This window comes from Leopardus geoffroyi, chromosome A1, assembly GCF_018350155.1.
Source record: "Leopardus geoffroyi isolate Oge1 chromosome A1, O.geoffroyi_Oge1_pat1.0, whole genome shotgun sequence".
Taxonomy (NCBI): Eukaryota; Metazoa; Chordata; class Mammalia; order Carnivora; family Felidae; genus Leopardus; species Leopardus geoffroyi.
Window position 1 is genome coordinate 233,786,836 of NC_059326.1, and position 25,746 is coordinate 233,812,581.

Sequence of the window (25,746 nt, forward strand, 5' to 3'; positions counted from 1 at the left end):
TGTGTCTTCTGCTCAGGGCTGACACCTCAGTGAGTCGAACCGATTTTTAAGCAGTGGCGATGGCAGGATATTGTTATTAATAGACACGCGGTTTATTTACTAGAAGAGGAAGTCTCATGCAACGAACTGCATTTTTTACATCCTTCCTTCTATATTCTCGCCCACCAAATGGCTCTAAAGAAGAACCCTCTGACGCTGGGTTTGAAATCATGACCCCCGGCCCCCGGACCGAGTACTTGCCACTGGTCACCCAGGCGGTTACAGGACCCAGAATGAAAAGGAAGCTGCAAAACCACTGGACGATCTTAACACTCTGAGGCCTCCTCTTGGCTGAGTCGCTAACGACGGGTACCGTCATTAGTGGTTCATCCCATCAGTTTTCTTTTCCAAGTATACGTATTTATCTTTGAGAGAGAGACGGAGAGAGTGCATGCGAGCTGGGGAGGGGCAGAGAGAGAGAGGGAGAGAGCGAATCCCAAGCAGGTTCCACGCTGACAGCACAGAGCCCAACACGGGGCTCGAGCCCACGAGCTGGGAGACCATGACCTGAGCTGAACAACCGACGGAGCCACCCAGGCGCCCCGCCGTCATGCACACAACAGTCCCTGGGCGACCTTCCTGCGGACACAGAAAACTGATTTTGCTCCCAGGAAGGGGCTCTGGAACTGTACCACCTCGTGCAATCCCGCTGTATTAGGGTGCAGGAAAACGACTCATTTGACTGTTTTCTTTCTTTCTTTTTTTTTTTAACGTTTTATTTATTTTTGAGACAGAGAGAGACAGAGCATGAACGGGGTAGGGGCAGAGAGAGAGGGAGACACAGAATCGGAAGCAGGCTCCAGGCTCTGAGCCATCAGCCCAGAGCCCGACGCGGGGCTCGAACTCACGGACCGCGAGATTGTGACCTGAGCTGAAGTCGGACGCTTAACCGACTGAGCCACCCAGGCGCCCATTGACTCTTTTCTTTTTATACTGACCCTATTCCAGGAGGCTCTAAAGAACTGAGTATCTTCAGAGAAAGAACTTTTTTCACACTCTCCAAACATCATTTCCTTTAGAACGAGAGCAGCAACACTGAGACGCACGGGGTGCAGGAGCCTGGAGGGGAAGGTCTGGAGATGCTCGGACTCAGTGAGCTCCCAACTGAGGCCGGTCTTTGGGTTTCATGTCTCCGGATGGGCACCTGTGCTACCCGAATCTATTTCCCACTACTACGTGGTTACCGCAAAACGTGCTTCCCAGCATCATTATCCTGATTCTGAAGTAATCAACCTGACTTCATTCTTTCTCAGTTGGTACAAACGGCCAAAGATCAACCTTTAGACTCAGGGTAGCCACACCGGTCAGTTTATAGTGGGCTTGTTTCAAGATGTAAAATGAGGGCTTTTGAAAATCAGATGTGGTGAGACACGGAGACACAGAGCGACTGTCATGAAGGCAGAAGTCTTCATCTTCTACCCAAGAAGTAAGAGCCATGGGATGCCTTGCAAGGCCATGTGGGAAGCACCGGGGTCAGTTAGAAGCAGAGGGAAAGAGAGACAAAACGTGGACAAGAGTCTTTCTTGTGGTTTCCGTGGGAAAGACAAGGCGAGGCAGGGCAGGCAGGCTTAGGACTGGCTAGTTTGAATAATGACAGAAAGCTCTGGGACTGTCCCTAGTTGTCTGGTACCCGGACCCAGAGTGATTAGGGCAGGTAGACAATGGCCTGGGGTATGACAGACCAGCAGGGGATGTGGCCGGGTGTGGGCCTCGGACAGGCAGGTTTATATATGAAGGTAAACCCAGCCGGCAAGTGCTTTACTATCTCTATGAACCAACCGGCTGGCCTTGAGGGGACAGTCTGCCCAGGGACAGGCAAGGCCCCAGATGTCACAACATCAGAAAATACAGAAAATAAGAAGGAATGATTAATACGTGCCTCTTCTGTGGTGGCCTTTATTCTGGAGACTGCAGACTTATTATCGCTGAGCCCGCACACTCAGGGACAGAAAAGCAAAGGGTGGGTGAGGAGGGACCATATGTACACATGGATGCACGTACACACATGCAGATGGGGGGAAGGTTATAGCTTATCCTGGAGGAAGTAAAAACACTGCTCGCAAACCACTCGGGTGGAAAGCAGAGACTCGGCTACAGATACGCCACTCGCAAAGAGCGGAAGCTGCCTTTGTTTAAGTAGAGACAAAAGAAGGAAAAAGGCAACCGTGTGGCATCCAACTACCCCGGAGAGCTAGGCAACAGAAGAGTGGTTCCTGAGGGCAGTGTTTTGATGATGCCGATAATGATACATATTAATATTTATTGGGGTGCCTGGGTGGCTCAGTCAGTTAAGCGTCCGACTTCGGCTCAGGTCACGATCTTGCAGTTCGTTGAGTCTGAGCCCCGCGACGGGCTCTGTGCTGACAGCTCAGAGCCTGGAGCCTGCTTCCGATCCTGTGTCTCCCTCTCTCTCTCTCTCTGCCCCTCCTCCGCTCTCTCTCTCTTGCACTCTCAAATATAAATAAACATTAAAAGAATTTAAATATCTATTGACAGTTGTCAGTAAAGAACAAGGTATAAACATAGATTAAGAGTAGTTCCTACATGGGGTCAGGCAAGGTTTCACTTCTCCAACACCACATAGTGTGTCATCGCCAATGAGATGAAATAAGCAGATAGCAGATTCCTAGGAGAATGAGTTTAGAAATTTGGGTGGTTACCACTTTTTAGCTATTATGAATAATGCATAGTGCTGCCACGGACATTTATGTGCAATTTTTGTGTGTGGACATATGTTTTCGTTTCTTTTGGGTAGCCACCTAAAAATAGAATTTCTGGTTCATATGGTAACTCTATGTTTAATCCTTTGAGGAATTGCCAGACTGTTTTCCAGAGCAGTGTCCTCATTTTACAATCCCGTCACCAGTGTATGAGGAGTTCAATTTATCCACGTTTTCAACATTTATATTCTGTCTTTATGATTATCGTCCTCCTAGCGACTGCGAAGTGCTTTCTCATTGTGGTTTTGATTTGCGTTTCCCAGACTGCTAATGACGAGCATCTTTTTTATCTGTATTTTGGCCATCTGTATATCTTGTCTGGGGAAACGTGTATTGAAAACCTTTGACGCGTTTTCTTGTTTATTACTGAGTTTTAAGAATTCTTTATATATTCTCCATACCAGTCCTTTCTCAGATATAGGGTTTGAAAATATTTATATTTTCTCTCATTCTATGAGCCGTCGTTCCCACTTTCTTGATGCTGTCCTTTGAAGCACAAAAGATTTCAACTTCAGTGAAGTCCAATTTATCTGTTTTTTTCTGTTGTACTTCCTCCAATCATACCTAAGAAATCCAGCTTAATACCAAATCATGAGAATTTATGGCTACATTTTCTTATAAAACTCCTATAGTTTTAGCATTTACATTTAAATCACTGAACCGTTCTGAGTTAATATTTATATGGTGTGAGGCAGAGGTCCAGCTGTATTCTTTTGCACATGGATTTCCATCTGTCGCAGCACAACTTATCGAAGGCAGGATTATTCACTCATTGAATTATCTTGGCAAACCCACATCAAACGTCAATTTGATCAACGTGCTGGTTTATTTGTGGGCTTTCGATTTTATTAAACTGATGTATATTTCTATCCTTAGACCAGCAACACACTTTCTTGATGACTATATTTTTTCAGGAAGTTTGGAAATCAGGAAAAATAGTCCTTGAATTTGTTTGTCTTTTTCAACACTTTTTTGGCTGCTCTGCATCACTTGGATTTCTCTATGAAATTTAGGAGGGCATTCTTGATTTTTATTTATTCTTCCCCCTTTGTGTGCTATTATTGCACACAATTAGTGCTATTACATTGTGCTGTACATATCCGATCTACATACGTCATACCCTCAATAATACCTTTGCATACTTATTATTGTACACAATTCTATGTCTTTTAAAGAAACTTAGAAAAGAACATGTATAAATGTTCTCTATATACCTATAGAGCTTGTTCTGTTTATCTTAACACGAGTTTCTTAGTTGAAAGTATTTTTTTCTCTCAGGACGTTGACTATCCCATCCAACTACTTTCTGGCCTCCATTGTTCCATATGAGAAGTCAGCTGTTAACCTCATTAGGATTCTCCTAGAAGTGAGGGGACATTTTTCTCTTTCTGCTTCTAAGATTTTCTCTTTGTGATTGGATGTCTCCATTTTTACTGCAATGTGTCTAGGTGTGGATATTTTTGCACTCATCCTGCTTGGATTTTTCTATTCTTGAATTTGGGGAAATGATCTTCATTGTTTCTTTGAAGTTTTTCCTTCTCTCCCTCTCTGCCCTCTCCCCTGGACTCCCAATAGCCTGATGTTGGTGCACTTAACGGTACCCTACATTCCCCTGAAGCAGCGTTCATCCGTCTCCATTCTTGGTCTCTCTGTTCGTCAATTTGCCTGTTTATCCACTGGTATCTATGGTCGAGTTTACGGACTCTTTCTTGTAACAGCTCAAATCAACTGTTGATCCACTTTAGTGAATACTTCATTTCAGCTGCTGCACTGCTGATTCCAGAATTTCCGTGGGCTATTTTTGGAATTGTTACCACTGTGATATTATTCTCTCTTTGATGAGATATGGCCATCACATTTTTTACTTGTTTTAGCATGGTTTCCTTTAATATTTTGAGCATTATTTATTATCGCTGCTACAAATCTTTGTCTTCTAAGTGTGAGGAACACAGTGATAAGCCAAATTTTCAAATTCCCTCCTCTGCTGATGTTTATTTTCTACCAAGTGGTAATAACCAGGGGTCAGCAATCTATGGTCCTTGGGTTACATTTTATCTCCCACTCATCTGGGGATAACCCATAAATTGGGAATGGTGTTTACATTTTTAAATGCAAAGTGTATGTGACAGCGTGTGTGTGTGTGTGTGTGTGTGTGTGTGTGTAACATATGCGTTCTGATAGGAACACTGGCTTGATTTTGCCTCTTGGCCCACAAAGCCTAAAATATTTACTATTCAGTCCTTTACAGAAGAACTTTGCTTATTTCTGTAATGACAAAAAGCAAAAGAGAAAAAAAGAAAAAGAAAGGAGAAAAAGAGAAGTGATGTAGCACATTGGTAAGTAATTGGGAATAAACAACCATGGTTGTGCTGTATTATCAGACAGCACAGTCCCAGGGTTATCACCAGGGGCTGGCATTGCAGTATAGACTGAAGGGAAGGCGGGCCGGGAGCAAAGGAAACAGTGAATGTCAAGGCCACTTTGCAAAATGCACCCAAACTTTTTGAGAAGTAGAAGGGCCCTATGTTCTTAATGTGAGGCAGGAAGGTGGGGGGAGTGTGGAAAAATTGGAGGCTCAGTCAGGCCAGATCATTTGGGGCCATGTAGATCAGGGTAAGGACTTTAGATTCTATTGCCTGGGGTTAAGATGAGGAGTAACACCAAATGATAAGACTTTTTTTAAGGCTTAATGTGGTTGCAGTGTAGTGAACAGACTGTGGGCGGATAGGGCATGAGCAAGGACAACGCAGGTAACGCTTCTGTCCAGGGAGAAGGGTGGTGGCGAGGGCGGTGAGGGCAGGTGGAGCGTCCTTAGGTTGGGGTGCAGAAGCCAGTACCATTTGCCGATGGTGCTAATGGATATGAGGAGGCAGAGAAAAAGCAGAGTCCAGCTTGAGAAACTGGGTGAATGGCATGTCATTCGCTGACAGCGAAACGGGAGAAAAGTAGGTTTGGGGAAAATCAGAGGTCCTGTTTGGGCCATGTTATGGTTGAGATGCTCTTCAAACATTCCAATGGAAACAAGGGTTTGGTAGTTGGACTTTGAGTCTGGATTTCAGGGGCGAGATCAGAGCTGTGGCTCCTCAGCGTACGGAGACTCTCAAAGCCCTGAGAAAGGGTGAGAATCCCAGGGAGTGAGTAATGGAGAACAGACTGGAGACGAAAGCCCGGGCACACACAAGTGTTTGGAGCTGTCACCAGGCAAGGCTTCCTGCACAGGCCTCACACCAAAGCAGCGCACATTATACTTCAGCACATGAACGTGTGTAACAGCATGTAGTTCAGTAAAGGCTACGCGTAGATCCCTCTGACTCTCAGAATGTGCTACATCTGCCATGCTTGATGAAGCCCACGGAGACTACTGCTAAACTTCTCTTCACTGACCACGTATCCAGAAAGAAACCCCAAACCCCGTGCTTCATCCTCTATGACATCAGAAGGCAAACAAAGGAAATCATTTTTGTATCGATGTTTCATTCCGCGTCAACACGATTATCTATAGTCAAAAACATTTTACTCAGTTGTTACCCAAAGGAGGCACAAAAGACGAAAATAATGTCACTCCTGCTTGCTGTTTTTCAAAGGCATCATCATGCCTGATAAGAGGCCAAATCAGTTCCTTCAGTGAGAGGGTATCTCTAAATATTAAGATCCCAGTTGCGTGACACTCAGGACATGAAGGCAAAAGCATTTTCTCAGCCAGAGAAGTAATTTACAACAGATCATTCAAATTTATTCGACTAGTTTTATGCCCAGTAAGTTCTAGTAGCGTATCTCTGGAGCCATCCTTTTTTGCGTTAGCCATAGCTATGAGTGAATGACTTTTATCCAATTCCACTAGTTTCCAGAACCTGACAGGAAATCGTTTTGCTTACAATGGCCGTGATGGCTCGCCTCACAAATTGAAAATAATACTTTCTTTGCACATCCAAGTTCTATCAAGTGACACAAATGGTTCCAATTCATTCATCTGTCACTAAATTTTCCTGAGTTTTATGACTGGATACTAGTTTATTTTATATATTGCTCTCTAGTTTCCATTCTCGCAGTAAGCCCATTTTTCCGTCCTTTGGCGTTTTACTCGACAAAGATTTTCTGTAATTATGAGAAGACACTGTTTTTTTCCATTGCTAGGAAGCATGCCTCCATGGGTGCCTGTTACCTGAAACCGCTAGAATGACTACTGATGCTCTTGGGCCACCAACGAATACTATTAGTGGTAGGATCTATTTCTAAGCTAAATGTCATCGTAGTACTTTTCCGCACTACTCACATAAGAAAGTGTTTTATCCTGATGCTTTGCTCTGAAGCAAATGAGTATATAATGAGTATGCATGAATATTTGCAATTCATGAAAATAATTAGGCAGAAGAGAAGTGATGTGCCAAGAGAAATGAACACCATGCTCGCAGGACAGAAACCAATGTCAACAGATAGGGATGAGTGAAAGCTTCTTGGAAACACCTCAGAATCACAGCCAGAATTGAAGGGGCAGTAAAAAGAAAAAAAAAAAGGTCAGTCATGGAGTTTTTCTTTAAAGGTTTGTGAAAGGTTGAAAATAACAATAGGAAAATGTGAAGTCACGGACCATGGGGCTGACAGGAAACCTACTGAGGACCAGAACTCTCCTTTTACTCGTGAGGAAACTGCAGCCCAGAGCCCGGAAATCACTCTCAGCATTGTGTCTTTCCCCTGGGCTCCTCAAGGGAAGGGGAAGGAAGGCAGAGGGTCTGATTATTTGTCCCTTGGCTTTGAATTTCAAGTCTGAAATATTTTGACGCAGAGGGAAAAAGAGAACATCAGGAAACATCAAAAGTCAAGGACAGTTTGATCTGCACTCACTAGGAGACATGATTCTTTGGGGGTCTTTACATATTTCCCCAATTTTGCCAGTGATGGGGGAGAGAGAAGAGAAGGGAAGGAGGCAGCCAGGTGCCCAGCAACACACCGGATGGTTTTACTTTCCTGTGTTTGTTATTTCCTGAAACGTTAGGAAGTAGCTTTAAAAGCACCACCCATTTCCAGAAGTTTACATCGGGGCTATTTTTTATAACAGCCAAGGCATTTCTGAGTATTCACACGATAGATGAATCTCTGTGCAAAACCACCAATTCACAACCGAGAAGACCAGGAGCTTGTGAAGTTCAGCGTCTACACAATTTCTCCGGCCCCGGAACAACCCTATGGGGCAGATGCCACCACTGTTCACATTTCACAGACCAGGAAACCAAGGAACTGAGAAGCTGGAAAATCAATCGGCCCTCCCACCAACCAATCAATTAAAACAAAAAGAAAACCTGTACAGGGTTGGACACACGATCGGGCAGAGCTCCGTCATATCAGAAGTTGAAAGGCACATTCGTACGTTCCAAAGGATGGAACGGTCTGCCCAGGCAAGGAATTCTGGTTCGAATGAAGGTCCTGACCTGTCCTGAGTTTACCCAATGTTCCTTCAGCACCTTTTTACAGGGGCAAAGCTGCAGACAGAACGCATCAGGAGGAGGACTCTGGGACGCTGGAGGGAAGGCAAGTGCTCCCAAAACAAGTAATTCCCAAATAAAACCTCTTCTTGAGTCTTGCTTCTGGAAGCTGGATGACATGGCCCATCGGGATAAGCTTTTGCTGAGACTTCAGGAATTCCCTGCCCTCTGTATTTGTGACGAGACCACCACAGTATGAAATAATTCTATGGGATGTGATATTTATGACATTTACAAAGAACTCGGTTCCCTCTGATGAAAGATGTTGCATGAGTGCAAACAGCAATGATACTGAAATGTATACTGTGCTTCAGGGAGTTCTGACTTTCACAGCTTAAGTGTAATATTCACTCTGTACCTGGTCCTTAAACAGATTTTATTGTATGTGGTTGGAAGGAAAACTGGAGGACTCAGGGTACTAAACCACGGAATTAGGATGGCTGGTCCTTACACAAGTCGTGTCTTTTTCCCTTCATGCTGAATTTTGAATTGGCATTAAAAGAGAGTTTTGCAAACTTAACACATGATGCACTTTGACGAATAATCTAATTCTCTCCTTTAATGTTGTTTGAAATTAAAAATATGCACCATGACTGAAAGCAATGGGATAAACCATTTCTTTTTGTTTAACGTTGATCTCTAGAAGTAATCCGTTCTAGACAATAAAGGATTCATCAACCAAAACACTCCCAAGCTGAAATCATCTGAGTTTTCAGATATTAGAGTTTTGTTCTTGCTGGTCTGATTAATAATTCTATTTTTACATTTGGCAACTATAATTGGTTAGTCTTCTCTCTTAAGCTTTACCAGTTTCTCGGCTCACAAAGCTTCTCTTACTCCCCAACTTTTCCTCTCTTTCATTTGAATTCATTTTTGTATGTTTTACTGGAGGAAATCCTAAAATCACCATATCACAGTGCAGGGGTGGGGTTGCATTTTCTGAGTGCACGCATGCCTGAAAGTCTTTACTTTAACCTCACTGACGAATGCTGATTTGACTCAGTATACACACTGAAGTGCAAAATACTTTTCTTAAGTATTTTTAAGATTTTGCTCTACCATTTTTTTTTAACTTCTGGTGTCACGCATGAGAAATAAAAATTCGACTCTTACCCCATCGCACTTAACCTAGGGTATTTATTTTTTTCCATTCTAGAAGCTTTCGGGGTTCCTCCCCTTATCCCTAGTACTAAACTGTCAGCAGCACAGAAAGGAGTCCATGTGGATATTTGGAGTGCCTGTTGAATAAACAAAGATTCGGCCTCAAAACTCGAGGGTCTTATCAATTCCTCATAGAAAGAAGGGTCTCTAAATCATGACTTGAGAGCAGATGTGTATGGAGATATTACTGGAGAGAAGGTAAGGGATGTGATATGTTCACTGGTCACCAGGTAACCCAAGAGAACCATCTTTCTTCCCAAAGCTCTTACGCAAACTTGACCCTCACTGGGGTGGTCTTTGATGCTTTCTGTTTTCGGCATTTCCTTCATCGCTGTCTGTTGCCTGGAAAAGTACCTCCTGGCCTTTTATGGCTCCGAGGCTCTTTCTTTCCCAAGGACTCTGAAGATGCAGGTGCTGGCTGTGCCTCTATGATCACTCCTACAAGTTTCCCAGTGAAGCTCGTACACATCAAATGAGCCTCAGATGTACTTCTGCTCTGACAGAAGTGGCAGCCACTTTCTGGGCGTTCTCTTTAGGCCACAGGGATTCAGGATATATGTGGACACACGTACATATATGTGTGTGTGTTCTAAGTATAAACATATATTAAATACAAATACATATTTTATATATAATTTATTGTTTTTAATTTTTTAATGTTTATTTATTTTTGAAGGAGACAGAGAGAGAGAGATAGAGCCTGAGTGAGGGAGGGGCAGAGAGCAAAGGAGACACAGAATCTGAAGCAGGCTCCAGGCTCTGAGCTGCCAGCCAGAGCCCGACGCTGGGCTCGAACCCACAAACTATGAGATCACAAGCTGAGCTGAAGTTGGACGCTTAACGGAGTGAGCCACCCAGGCGCCCCCATGTAAATTTTTATAAATTAAACTAAATATAAATATGTCTTTGTAAATGTTTTAGATTTAAATATATTTTAAGTTTAAATACACATACTGGGCTAGTGCACACACATGGACATATATTCATTTAGTGAGCACATGCCCCTTGAGTGGTAATAAAAATGCATGACATCCCGACATCTCTACTGAGGTAAGTAATGTCATTACTGCATTGCTGTGGTCGTAATGTTGGTGTCCCCCACCAGTGTTCGTGTATTGAAATCCCAACGGCAGTGTGATGGTATTAGGAGGTGAGGTCTTTGAGAGGTGACCTGACCATGCTGCACCCTGATCTTGAACTTGCAGCCTCCAGAACTGTGAGCAATGAATTTCTGTTGTTCACAAGCCCCTCGGGTCATGGTATTTTGTTTCAGCTACCTGAATGGACTAAGACAATCATTTTACAGATGAGGAAACAGAGTGCCAGAAAGGTTAACATAACTTTTGCAAAGCCATCCAAGTATCCAGGAGTGTCAAAGGATTCAGAGCCAAATGATGAAGAACCAAAGCCATGTACAGCAAATACACAATACTACCTCTCAGCAAACAGTTCAGAGAACCCCTGTTGAAAGCATGCCACTATTAACCAGGCTCACTTCTGTCCCAGCTGTGCCTTGAGAGGATTAATAGAATACCGAGGCATGGCGTGAATCTGATGAGGGCACGGCACAGTGACAACATAAACTAAGCAGGCAGCAGTGGAAATGCCAATGTAAACTATACAACAGAGCATCTGTTATGGGGGATACCGGGGAGAAAACAGAGAGAGAGATGTAGAGTTGGGTGAGGCGGGGGGGGGGGGTCACCAACAGAAGTAGGGAGGATGACAGAAGAGCGGTTTGGGAAAGGTGGGTTTAGACACGACATCTCTGGTGGTAATGAAAAATGAGTCTGGAACCCAAGGAAAGGCGGAGGGCAGAATTAGTGCGCTGGGAGCCATCAGATGATTGAAAGTGTGTGATGAGCCGAACGCTGACCAACACAAATACAGCGCAGAGGAAAGGTGTCTCTGTGCAGAACCCAAAAGAGCATGTGTGTGTTTGGTGGTAGGAAGAAAAAGAGTGTCCATCAAAGGACGCAGAGAGGAAAGAGCTGGAGAACCTGAATGGTACCAGATGATGGGAACCAAGAGAAATGTTTATGTTTTTCCCTCCAAGAGTATTTTTCCGTAACGGACAAAAAGGTGAACAGCAAAAGGCAGCACCGCACAAATCTAGGATGGAAAATGGCTTTAAATTTAGCGAGTGTTTTGTGTTGAACAATGAATTTTGATGGCAGCTGAAGAGTCAGTTTAGGAAGTGGGTAAGAAGGAAAGAGGAACGAGAGTAGTTGCTACTTTTTCGAGATCAGTGACGAGTGGAAGGAAGCAAGAATAAACACTCATTGTGAGATATGCAAGAATCGGTAACGTGTTTCTTAGGTTATTTTTAACTTTTAAAATAAGAGAAACTGGAATATTTATTAGCAAAGAAGAAACAGATATGCATTACTGGGACCATTTAGATAAGTAATAACTACAGTGCTAATATGTTGGTGGATATTCTAAAATGCTTACAAGATGTTAGAGATAGAATAAAAGAATAGAGAAAAGAATGGTTCCTGATAAATCACATTCAAAAGGAAAAGGAATTCAAAACAGAATGACACTACTATAAAAAAACATTAGGAACAAACACTAAATGTCAAGAAGCAGAATGAGAGATACTAGGTATATGGTATCATGATATCACAACAAATGCGATTAGTCTCCAATTTCTCTCTCTAAAAACCAGTAAGTTTAGATTTAAAACCAAAATCACAATTACATGGCTTAAAAATGTTAAAGAAACCAGAGAAAGCTTTCTCCAATCAATTTTTTAAGTTCGTTTATTTAATTATAAAAAAAACCCCAATACAATGAGCATTTCCTATGAATACAGGCACCAAAAGGCTGCCCAACAGAATGATGTCATGCAGGGCTTTGAAAGCTCTTGACATCAGACTGTGTGAAAAATTAAAGGTAGAAAAACAAAAGAGTGTGGGGCCTGCAGGTGACTGCTGCATATGGGTTCAGGAAGAAGGCACTGTCATGGTGGATAGGAAATTTCCTGAGTGTCTGGATACAAGAAAAACATACATCTCAACAGTATCTCTGCACACTGTCTATAATCACATAAAATTCATGTGGACAGGAAGGTAACTTCTTTATAAGAGCACAAAACCTCTAAAAATTTCAAAATCAATTTATGAAAACTGTGTGGGAACTTTGCAGGGAAAACCCTAAAAGCTTTGCTGATTGATTCAATGGTATATTTTTGTAAATAGGGAAATTCAGCATTTCTGAATGGGAAGGCTAAAGGAATATATTTAGGAACATGAAAACAATATTCGCACAGTCTATGTAGGAAAACAAACAGGCAAAAAAAAAAAATCTAATTTAAAAACATATAAAAAGGGAGGGTAGTGGTGATCCTGAAAGATAGAAAATGTAATGGCAAAATATATCAATTACAACCATGATGTCAGGGCGCAGAGACAAACTTCTGCAGAACATAGATTTGGCCTAAGAATTAGTATATGATAAAGGAAACATCGCAGTGTAAGAGAACACAGAAACATAACTCAACAGCAAGGAAAAACAGCACAATCACATCTCCCATTATCATCATCTACGCTGTTCTTTAAGTCTGAGGTGCCGGGTAATCTGTATTTTTATTTGCATTCTTTTCCAACTCCAATTTGAGTACAATCCATTATGGGCAGAGTTTCACGGAACTGAAAATCGTGGGGCAGAGATTAAGGGCAGTCTGCTTCCCCATGCCACATAATCCTTTAACCACACCCCTGACAGATGACAAACCCACACCTCTCCCCGCACCCAGCACCCGCCTCCCAGCAATTCCCTGGGATTGTGTGCAGGCAGGATCAGACCTAAGGTCCCGCTTTGCAGGACATATGTGACACTGGAAGCATGCATGATAGCATTGATTTTCAAATCCTCATTCCTCTACTCAAGGGTGCTCCTATGAGGAAAGGCTGGGCAGGCAGCAAGCATGGAACTTCCTCGGAAGCAACAGAAAAGCAAATTTTCCAAATCCATTCTCAGCTGGCCCACTCTATGAGCTACAGACCGAGAAACAACGCAGCCCGGCATTCTCTATCCCCCCAGCAAAGAAAGACAGGAAGAGATGAAACGATTGAGGTCATCATTCTCTAGAGAAAATACCCACAAAATGCCATCAAGTAGGTCTCTCTCTCTGTTTTTGCATAACCTGTTTGATTTTGTTTTTCTCGGCTTCATGCTTGTATTGCCCATTTCCCAGTGAAATAAAGCTGTGATGTCACCGAAAGCAGAAGACAGTAGCTATAAATGCTGATTTCCACGGGAAAGGACAGGACCATTTTTCATGAAAGCATATAAAAAGCAAACTTATTTAAAGGCACGTTTTAACTTTCTTTCCATTATTCATCAGCAACTTTGAGAGATCTGTCAATTCTCTCTCCTGTGGCATTTGTCACGTTCACGTTCTTTTATATCAGCTGGTGAAGTTCTGCTCTTTAATGAAAGGATTCCCCTCCGGTTTTCAATAAGGCATTCAAAATCCCACTCATAACTTTTCAGAAAGCTCACTCACTTGCAAGTGTCACATCTTCACGGCCCGAGTTTTGAGTGCTCCTTGCTCTGCCTGCCCTTCTTAAAACATATCATCCGTGGTGGACGTGTCTCTGTGTACTGACCCACCCTGTGGAACACTCACTCCGAAATATTCCCCCGAGGGAGTTTCCCCCCAACTTGTTAATAAAATTCACCAGCAAAGGTCTGAGAGAGTAATTATCTTATGTGCTATACTCACTGATGTCAAAATCTAGCACTGTTCCAAAGATCCATTATCCTGCCAACTGTCACCAACATTGTATCCATGAGTAGAACTTTTCATTGAAGGCTAGTTTAAATGTGTGTTCCTCAGCAGATCTGGATCGAGTTAATAGGCTAGGGTGATTTCAAGCTTGTATTTTGTCTTTGACATAAAAATTGCATTATTTATGACACATGCAAAACTTCTGTCTGTACACTCCTTCCCGGAAGGCTATATTGATCACCTCCATGACAATGAGGCTAATGGAACCCAAGTTCATAAAAATATTTCAGCCAAGACCACACCAGTGACTTTTGGGGAGAGGAATGTGGGCCCGGAGAACAGGAATAGCACATTTTTGCTGTCTTTGTTACTTTTTTGAAGATCTAATGTGAATGATAACATGACATAATTGAGCCTCATAATGGGACGACGCATCTGATAGTATCTGGGCTCATTCAAAGCAGTCATAGGACATGAAGTGCTCAGAGATCACCCATAACGTGCAAAGAATCCAGAAGAGACAGAGGTAGAGAGTCAAGAAGTGTGAATCAAGAGGAGGTAAGAATACTCTGGAGTCCAGAGTTGCTATAAATCACAACGAGTCCAAAATGTAGGAGGACATGGTTTTGGGACCACTGATAATAACACAGTTAAACTAATTACCTCTGAGTACATACATAATTAATTATTGCATTATGAAAGCTGAACAGTGGGAGGGAGGGAGGGAGGGACAGAGAGAGAGAGAAAGAGAGAGAGGGAACACTATACCGGTGTTTTTATCAGCTGTGTTTAAGCGTGCATGTTCTTGCTTACTCCGTGCAGGGAACTGTACTAGGTTCTAAGACTATAAAGAAAAATAATAAAATCACAGACAGCCCTTTCCACCAAAGAATTCACAGTCTAGTTTCAGGATGGCAGGAATGGGCCCCAAGTAGACCTCTCAGAGGGATAATGATGATGTCCCTGGGAAATGCACCCGAGTCACTTAGTCTGGCAGTAAGCTCTCAGGCAGCTGCCCAGACAGCTGCCACATGTTGACCCCCAGGGACTCATCTGTAGGCAGGAACACTGGGAGAGGGTCAGGTTAAGACACTCACGAGGCACATTCACATGATGCACTGTTTCATGTGCGTGATTTGTGTTTGGTCCTCCAATCGGTGGAGCCCGTCTTGGAGTGCGAGGGTCCACGTATGTAACTAAGCCTTGTCCAAGAGATGGTCATGTCCTTCGGGGCTGAGATGTTAGGCATGGCCTGCCGAGCCTCAGACTCCAGCAGGTTGGTCTGACCTTATTCCGCAGTCAATGGTTAAATACTCCTGTTTTGATTCGATACGGCTTGTTTAAAAGACCGAAGTCCTAACTTCTTAGAGAATCTGGCACACATGTAGCCAGAAAGGTGCCTAAAACAGGACTGGGGTGGGGGTGGGGGGGAAGAAAACAGCAAGAAAATTCCATTGAGGCCAAAGCGTTATTTGCTGGCTGATCGTCATGGGCAGGAGTCCGTGAACAGCAGGGAGAAAACAGTGTGTCTGCGGTGGCTTTCACAGTTTTGACAAAAGGAGGTGATCGGAGCTGCCTCTCACTGGTCCCTGTTTTTTGCTTTTCAATTCTTAACTATTCCACTGATGATTTTTGTCTCCAGGTGGAACGCCTACCTTTGCTTTTTCCCTTCTTATAAGGAAGATTACACTTTTAGGAAAACTATCCAATGTTGAAGTGTTCAAGCCCTGGACAGTGATCCTCCCAGGAATATGGTGATAATGACACATTCATGGATATGCGATTTTCTTTCTTTCTTTCTTTCTTTCTTTCTTTCTTTCTTTCTTTCTTTCTTTCTTTCTTTCTTTTAATTTATTGGCTAAGAGGAGGAACTCTTTTCCTTCTAATGTTTAATCTCACGGTTTCACTTTAATGTGTTTCTAAAAGGTAGTTAACCCAAGTTGAAGCCCGAGTTTTTGTCTTCATTGTCTTTATTCTACCTACAGTCTTCCCAGTCTTTTTGTTCCTTTTCATGGTTTCCATGTTGTTATTATTATTTGTCTACTAAGTAACTCTTTTTCATTGTTTCTATTGGAGTTAAAACCTTTCTAGTAGCTATTACCAGAACAGGAGTTCCTATACTCAATAGACTAGTACTGTGATTAGTTAGGAATTGTAATCTAGGAACACAGTTGCCTTTCTGGAAAAATCAATCAATCCTTCTTCCCCTCACTTCCTGGGAATCAAGGATTCAGAATAAAAGAAAGACATTGAGAAAACCATATAATGTAATACACTAGAAACTATCAAAATGTTTTTGCAGAGATGCCATGTAAGATACATAATACAACACTGGCCTCCATCTTGGGTAAAGAAAACCTTGCCTGAACAAACCGCGTGGCTCTTTCTGGCTCCTCTTTACAGCTGCATGTGTCAAAAGAGCTGCCCATGCTCAATGCATGCACTTCCTCACCTTCTATTTTCTCCCTACCTGAGCTCAGTCATTTCCATCCCTCTGCCCAGGCCACCCGTGAACATGTTGCCAAGACTGGCAATCATTTCTTTGACACTCTCTGTCAGCACTTGGCTAAGTTGACCATGGTCCCCCCTAAACTTTCCCCCTTTACTTCTCTTGAACCACATTCTCTGGCTTCTCTCCTACAAGAGTGATCTTTTTCAGTGACTTTGGCGGAGTCCTCTCCTTCTGTTCTTTCTCTAACATTGGTGTGTTTTGAGGGTTGGCCTTGGGTCATTTTAATATTTTCTGATCACGTTCTCCCTAGAAAATCTCATTTAGTCTTTTAAAGACCAATATAGGGGCACCTGGGTGGCTCAGTCGGTTAAGCGTCCGACTTCGGCTCAGGTCATGATCTCGCGGTCCGTGAGTTCGAGCCCCGCGTCAGGCTCTGTGCTGACAGCTCAGAGCCTGGAGCCTGCTTCGGATTCTGTGTCTCCCTCTCTCTCTGACCCTCCCCCATTCATGCTCTGTCTCTCTCTGTCTCAAAAAATAAATAAACATTTAAAAAATTAAAAAAAAAAAAGACCAATATATGTTGGGGTGTCTGGGTGGCTCAGTCAGTTAAGTGTCCAACTTTGGCTCAGGTCACGATCTTACAGTCTGTGGATTCGAGCCCCGCATCGGGCTCTGTGATGATAGCTCAGAGCCTCGAGTCTGCTTCAGATTCTGTGTCTCCCTCTCTCTTTGCCCCTCCCACACTCACACTCTGTCTCTCAATAATAAATACACATTAAAATTAAAAATATATATAAAACATATTTTATACATATATAAAATATATGTATATGTATATATATATATTATATACATATATAAAATATATATATGGTATATCAACATACCAACGTATGTTGATGACTTCCAAATTTACATTTTCAGATCCAGATCCCATGTAAAAACTATAGGTTGGCATTGCCCCTTGGACATTATCATGGGTATCTCAAAATTACTCTTAAAAACTGAGAATAAACTGAGGGTTGATGGGGGGTGGGAGGGAGGGGAAAGTGGGTGAAGGGCATTGAGGAGGACACCTGTTGGGATGAGCGCTGGATGTTGTATGAAAACCAATTTGACACTAAATTTCATATTAAAAAAATTAACTGTTCAAAACTCAACTCTTGATTTCAACTCTACCACTACCTGCAATAAATATTGTTCCCGAAGACTTTAACATCTTATAAGTGGCACACTAGCCATTACCCAGCTGCTCGAGTTCAAAGCTAATGAACCTTTCTTATTTTATCTTTCTCCCATCCAACACCTAACTCAACAGTAATTCCTACCAGTTTAGTTTCAAAATATACCCTGCATCTGTCCACTGTGACCGAAGCTACTCTTACCTCTAGTCTGGACTACTCCCAAAACTTGTCCCTCTGCTAACGCTCCTTCCTCCTCTATTCTCCACCAGCAGTCAGAGAGATCCTTTTAAGAATGTTACCAGTTCATCTCACTATCTCCCTTAAACTCCTCAGTGCCTTCCCATTCAGTGTATAATAAAATTCCAAGTCCTCAGCATACTTTACAAGGCCAAGCGTGTGGTCTGGCTCCCGTCTCTGTCTCCAACTCTCTTCTCTTACCCAACTGTCCCCCGACCTTGATGTTCCTCAAACAGGACAATCTGGTTTCTAACTCAAGACCCTGCAGACCTGCCCCCTCTGTTTAGAGCGTTTTCATCCAAGTATCAGAGGGCTGCATCCCTCTGCAATACCATTTCAGTCCAAACGTCACCTCTCCAGAGAAGCCTCCCTGATGCCTGCTCCCATATGCCGCTCTGCCTCCTCCATTACACTTTGCCACAGTAACTTGCACCTTCTACTCAAATTTATGCATTTAGTAAGTTATCATGTCTCCTTTCATTGGTGTTTAAGCCCAAAGACAAAAGGGACCGTAAATCTCAGGTATTACTCTATTCTCTGGGGGTTAATCCCTTGGCACATAACATACAATCACAGATAAAATTGTGAGGTAGACGTTTCGATAGATAGGAGAGCTAGTGCCTTCCACAGTCTTCATGATCCTGTATTTAACGGGAGTATATACGTAAAAACTATTATTTTAACTTAATAGTTTATGCACGGCTTTATGTGCATATCATTACCCCAATGCTCCTCTGGTTTCATTCCTGAGCAAAGCATATAGTTGTACATGCTTTCACATATATGGAAAACACAGGTCTCTGGGAGGAATTTTCACATCTGGCAGCTTACATATATTAAATGGTTCCTAACATATAAGCAGATTAAAGGATTCTTCCGGAAAAACCCTAGAACAAAATTTCCTAAAACTCTGAGGACACCCAGACAACCTAAAAAAAAAAAATCCAAACAATAACACCTTTTGAAAACACAAATGCAATTAACAAAATTAAAAAACTCATAAGTCCTAAGTGTTAATTTGGTATGAACATCCATGGGTGCCTCAATACAATAAGCACATCACTAACGCCACATGACATGTGTTTTTATCTATGACTGGGCTCATGTTAACAAATTATTAAACACAGAGGTTCAATAACTTCAACATCTTAAATCAGCCCCGTGCTGATGGACATAAAGTGCCTTTTCCCTCTATTAACAGTTAAGTGGCCCATCTGTGGTTTCATCTGCAGGAAGAAAAATATCATAAAAGACTTGACACTTTGCCTTTGATTTTGGAATAAATGCACATCTTCTCCTGTATGTGACAAATACCAGGAGAATGGATAATGGAACCAGAAGGACTGATTTTGGAATTCCTTTCTATTGGGTTTATTTCACTCATATCAAGTGAGGTAGAACTTTCTTGAGTCTTTCCACTAGATTATTCTTTGCCTATTATACAATCTTGCCAGCATCAAAATATTTCATCACAGGGCATAAAAAGTAGGCGGTCTCCATGAAACACTAAAAATTCCCAGAGGCCCAAAATATCAAAACCAGATGCTCTCCTTAGGGTGCAACTTCTGTTTTCTGTGCTTCTTTTATATTATCAGCAGAGATTAGCTTGTGATAATCTGGTGTGTCCCCAACAAGACAGGTGAGATGCTTACTCTGCATAGATATTAGATGGGAGTTTGGCTCACGTTTCTTACATAGAGGAAACGTCTGGAGAGTTCTACTTTACCATGTAGCTTTTCTACTGTCATGATATAACTAGACACTTGCATGTATTCAATTCATTAAAAGGATCTCTGCTTAATGAATTGCTCTAACTCATAGTTTCTTTCCTTTAGAGCAGAACGTCTGACTTGTTAAAGAGTGAACAAATAAAGAGTGCTATTTTTGTGAGCTACTATTTACTAACCCCCTGCAGTGGTAGTCTTCATTACGCATGGACATTCGAAGGGATTCCTATGAATCCCTCCTCCTTCCCCTTAGTCTTGGATCTGTAATCATTGCTTTCTCCTTAAAGGAGCCAGAGTACACATTTACAACACGGCCTTCATTGTAATCTTAGAAAATATGTACTGATTTCAACCATTTGAACTAAAGGACTTATCAGAAATTATTTCAGGCTTAACGATTTGAGGGTCATTGATATATTTTTTTTTCTGGAATCGATTTCCATTTCTCATTTAAAGGAACTGGGTAAAAGGCTCATGGTGAAATGCAGCGTCCTGGAATACCTTGCCCCGGAATTTCTCAATAAGGCATAACATCTGAGCTTCAAGAGAATTTAAATCGTCAACATGATACAATATGGTGCAAACCATTAAACCAATTGTTGAACTTCAATCTGACGATTCAAATGGCAAACACGGTGAGGAGAGCCCTTCCATGATACCATGACTCTTCCATTTTTTTCCAACTTTCAAGTGATGAGGAAGTGTGGTCTTCTACGTGATTCCATCTTTCACTAATGAGTGATGAGAATAAGGCGGTGATAAGCATCTGTATGAGCTATGACCTCTCCACTGAGCGAGAGATACCAAAGGGAAAATTATGTAATCTATCACTTGATAAAATGGACGAAAATGGTGACCAAGAACAATATAAGCTATGACTTCATCAAGGAAGGGACACCAAATAGAAACTCTACAGGGATTATTTAATAAAATAGAAAAAAAGTAGACACCCATCCCCCGGGTGGGAGGAAAGCGTAGTTAATAATCTTTGATGATGCAAAAGCCAGAGCAGGGTCTGCGTATCTGAACCAGACCGTACACAGGGTGTGACGTTGTGGGTTTCTCACGTTCTGCTGTCGCTGCTGGATGCACCACCCTACCCAAAGGTCCTGGGTAACACTGACACTAAAATCGACTGCTTTAGTTCTTCAGGAATGGCAGTGACAATGTCTCACTGGCTGGAACTTCTGTTGGGCTCTTTCTGCCCAATTTGGTTTCCTCAAGAAGCATATGCGGTTGACATGCCTCAGCCTGGACTCTGCCTAAAAGCTCCTATTGGGATGAAGGAAATTGAGGGAAACAATAAGTCCTGTAATATGAGTTGGGATTGACTCACACCATCCATTCCCCGGGGTAAAAAGTAAACTTCTGAACCTGGTGAGAAGACGCTGGTAGAGGAGTGTCCGGGGTAATTATCCACCAATTATCCAACATTTCTCTGCTCACTCTGTTTGCCTCAAGGAAGAATGGACGAGAAGGTAACTCCGGGGATGGCATGGCCACATCCATCCCTCCCTCCCACCAACCTCACGCTCAATGCCTCGGCCAGGGCGGCAGCTGATTTCTGCTGTTTAATATAAGTGCACCTGCATCATCAGGGTTCAATGGCCAGACCGGCTACTGACCACTTTCTTAACAGGATACCATTTTGGAGGCTGGGAAAACTGTTTGTTAAATTGGGCAAGGGATCACGTGAACCTCCGTGAGAGAATCTAAGAGAGCAGTTAAGAAATGCGACCAGCATCACACTAAGGTAACACAACCTTGGGGTGCCTGGGTGGCTTCGTTAGTAGAGCATCCGACTCTTGATCTCGGATCAGCTCATGATCTCACGGTTCGTGAGCCCTGCATTGTGCCCTGCGCTGATGGTGCGGAGCCTGCTTGGGATTCTCTCTTCCTCTTTCTGCCACTCTGTCACTCATGCTCTCTGCCTCTCTCTCTCTCTCTCAAGAAAAAAAAAAAAGCTCAATTCAGAAGCTCTGCCTCCAGAGTGCACCCTCTCTCTTCTCAGCCCTTCTGCCACAGTAGGGAAATAAAGCCACAGACAGATTTCACACGGTGGCTCCTTGCATGGTGTGAGTGACCTTCCATATAACTTCCTGACACCCGACACCCTCATGGATGACACTTCACTTAACCCGGCAACTCATTACCTAGTGACCACATCAGACACACATTTGGTATTATCTTAGGCTTTCTTATTTAACTAGTAATGATGAATGGCATAGTTAGTTTAAAAAAAAAAAGTATTTCATGCCTCAGAAAATCTCTAGCTAACCTATGTTCAGAGATCGCTGAAACGAACTTGCAAAGAACCAACATGAAAGGCAGAAAAGACCACGCTGACTAGCCGAGCGAACTTGGATAAGTAATTTGGACAATTCCTTTACCTGGTTGAAATAGGAAAAAGGACTTAGGTCAGAGAGTTGATACAGAAATAAAAAAGAGGATGGCAGGCTGGATAATGGCCCTGAAAAGAGGATGGTCCCCATCCTAGTCCTCAGAACCTAACTATGTCACCTTACACGGTAAACCAAGAGCTTTGCAGTGTGATTAAATTAAGGACCCCGAGGTGGATAGACTACCTTGGATTATCCTTATGAGAAGAAGCAGTGGCTTTAGAGCAGATGGAGGGAAGAAAGTACATGGAGAATCAGAGGGCAGAGAGTTCGCGAGGAGAGGGGGAGAGGGAGAAGGAGGTGGAGACACTGGAAGGTTCTACACTGCTGAGACTGAACATGGAGGGAGGGGCTAGGAGTCACGGCATTCACTCAGGCTCTAGAAACTCAAAATCAAGGAAACAGACTCTCCCTTAAAGCCAGCCGTGACAATACTTCAGCTCATGAGACTGATTTTGGACTTCTAACCTCCAGAACTGTGTGAGAATAAATTTGTTCTATTTTAAGCCATTATGTTTATGGTAATTTGTTACAGCACAGCTAGGGAATGGATATGTCAAAGTACTAAACAGACTACCAGGCCCATTATGAGGATGCAAAAAAAAAAAAAAAAAAAATTAGTTACTTCTGGTCTCCTTTCCCTCATGATAAAGGGCCAAATCTAGCAGCCCAAATCTAAAACATCTCCAACAACACTTTTTCCTGGCATCCTAAATGACTTACACAATACATTCAGCAATGCCCTAATAGGGCCTGCTATCGTATTAGGATAAAGATGGGCACGTTCATTATTCAACCATGAACACAAAAGGATCAGTTATTCATTTCACTGATGTCCGCAGAGAAGAAAAACAATTTTGCCCCCAAGGACAGCCAGAAAGGCTACTGGTTCACTAAACCCCCACCTGGGGTACAGATCTAGGTTCATCAGGGGTCCATACCTCGCTTGACTAGTATTTTCTACTAGAATGCGTAATTCTGTCATATTCAATCTATAGCGTGGTTCCAGATGAAGGCAGACCATGTAAAAACACTTTGAGTTACACCACTTTAAAACAAAGACAACAGAGAAGTTGAAGAGGGTTTATTTTCTTTCTATAAAAAAAAAAAAAAAAAAAAAAGAAAATCCAGTTTTTACTACTTCAGAGGCAAAATTCATTTCCACTGCCCATGCGGTTAGGAGAGAAATTCTTGTTTTGTTCTGAATCCGGCTCCTATCAATTCCTGAGAGTCTATTACATACTCCAGGGAAAAACACCCGCTGTTTTCTCAGGTTTGATAAAGAACCTTCTATTGCACTGAAACTGTGCTCAAGACGTGGCTGAGGCTTTTCCTGCAGGATGTGAGTCTTGAGAAAAAAGTCGAAAGGCCTAAAGGTGGCCTCGGTGCTAATGCAACGCCTTACATTTCCCACCTAGTGAAAAAATCATAATTTTCAGTGTTTCTATATGAGAGCACTTTTAGGGCAAGAATATAACTCTGAGAAAAATCTCTGCTAACATTTTTCATTCTCTCCTCTCCCCCAATCTCATAGCACAAATAGTCACTTTATTCAAACATGGTTTTTAGTCTCTAAAAATTCATCTCATTTGCATCTAGGAAAAATATCACAACATTTGAAGGAAAGAAAGTAAAGAGCTGAGCAATGCTGAAAAGGTTTCAGAATTCCTAGACACCTCCCAACAGCATCAGCTATTACAGCCCCTAGCAGGTTGCATGAGGGGGGCTTGATGGGCTCGCCTGACACTGGCCTTCCTCTCCAAGGCCCGAGGTCAGCATGGGTGAGCTGGGAAACAGGCCCAGTAACTATCCAAGATGGCAGCCACTCAGCCTCTGGGAGTGTCAACTCCCGAAGAGGCAACTGCCAATATAGAATATTCGAATGGATGGCATTTATATTGTCCTAATAGATGCTGAAACAAATTCTTTTGCTCAGCATCCACCCCTATCATTGAATTAAGCACTTTGAAGAGTACTGCCGTTTGCCGCAGTGATTGTGGATGAAGCAAAGGTGGTTTGTGGTAAAGGGTGGGCAGGAAGGGACACGTGGCGCCCTCGGACTGTCATTTGGTCTGTGGCCGTACCAGGACTCACGGTCTCTGGACTCACCCTCTATATGAAGGACATACAGGTTGCTGTTGGCTAATTTTTTTTTTTTTTTGTATTTCCTTATATCTGGCAGATCACGTCTTACTGATTTTATTAACTAAAAGAAGATTCTGTTCCCACTTAATTGCATGCCAGTTTCAAAAAAGTGTAAGCATTCACTCTAATTCTAGAAACACATTTTCCAAAGCCCTAACAAGAAAAGTACTGCATTCTGGGCACCAGACCCTGGGAGCTGACTCCCAACATCAATAGCAAAACACACTTGTGGTGTCAAATTATATTTTATTAAACATCTTTAGTACAAGGTCTTACTCTTCTTTCAAAGTGTCCCTCTTCTCTAAAAGGTCCCTTTTTAAAAAAACTAGTAAATGTCCTTATAATACCTTATAGTACCTCTCATGATTGTCCCATAAAGCCTCAACACACAAGATGCCATAGCTCTAATTCCTGAGCTACCTAAGGTCCAAGTGTGGCCACCGGACTACTCGGAGGCCATAGATCACCGTGACAAGAGTGACACCTGGTTCTGGGGGTTCAGGGACTCTTCAGAGAAGTATGCAGTGCAGATGAGGTCAGTAGCCTGACTTACCGCTTTTGCCAAAGCTGGTACTATAAATATTAGGTTACATAATCTGTCTACTTGGAATTTCAGTTCCCTCAGCCTTCATGCAATTTTGAAGTAGATTCTCGAGGTGATGGAAAAGAAAGTTAAATATGCCTGTCAGAACCAAACTGATAGAGTCGCTACTATTTGGGAAAGGAAACCATTTATCCTCAAATGTTTGAAATCTACAGAGAAAACAATCATGAACACTAAGTGCTGCCTGTTGAAACTGTGGAATCTTCCAGAACCCAGATTTAAAATGTTACTGGACACAAGTATATGAAAATATACTGGATAACAGCCCCAAATTAACAATGGTCTATAACTCTTAATGTTGAACCCGGAGTTTGATACACATAGATATCAAAGAATTAAACATTCATTACTGGAAACCTTTGCTATATGGGTTGTAACAAAATGCTTTTTAAAATTTAACTGTGAGATTTGCTAGTGATACCAGTGAGAATACAATGTTCATGGTCGTATCCTGGTGCCTAGAATCATGCCAGACACAAATTAGGTGCTCAGTCAATTTTTGTTGAGTGGATGAAGTGAAATCAGCCTGCTGTTTTCAAAGAGGAATTTGATCACTATTCAGTCTACACACAAAAGTCTAGCATCAAAACCTAAAGGATGCTTTTTTTGGGGGGGCGTGGGGGGGAGCGGCAGAGGGGGAGAGAGAGAGAGAATCTTAAGCACGTTCTGTACTCAGCACGGAGCCCACCATAGGGCTGGATCCCACGACCCTGGTCATGACCTATGCTGAAATCAAGAGTCAGATGCTCAACTGACTGAGCCACCCAGGTGCCCCTAAAATATACGTTTTTGCTGCTACCGTGATACATTTTGGTGTAATCTCATAGAACGGACTAACTCGGTACCATTTAACACGTAAT

At 42.5% G+C, this 25,746-nt stretch overlaps 1 protein-coding gene across 4 annotated transcripts in view; it reads right to left on the minus strand.

Moving 5' to 3' along the window:
• Positions 1-25,746, minus strand: part of ADCY2 (adenylate cyclase 2) — a 417,821-nt gene that overhangs the window by 177,545 nt on the left and 214,530 nt on the right. The window lies entirely within an intron of this gene.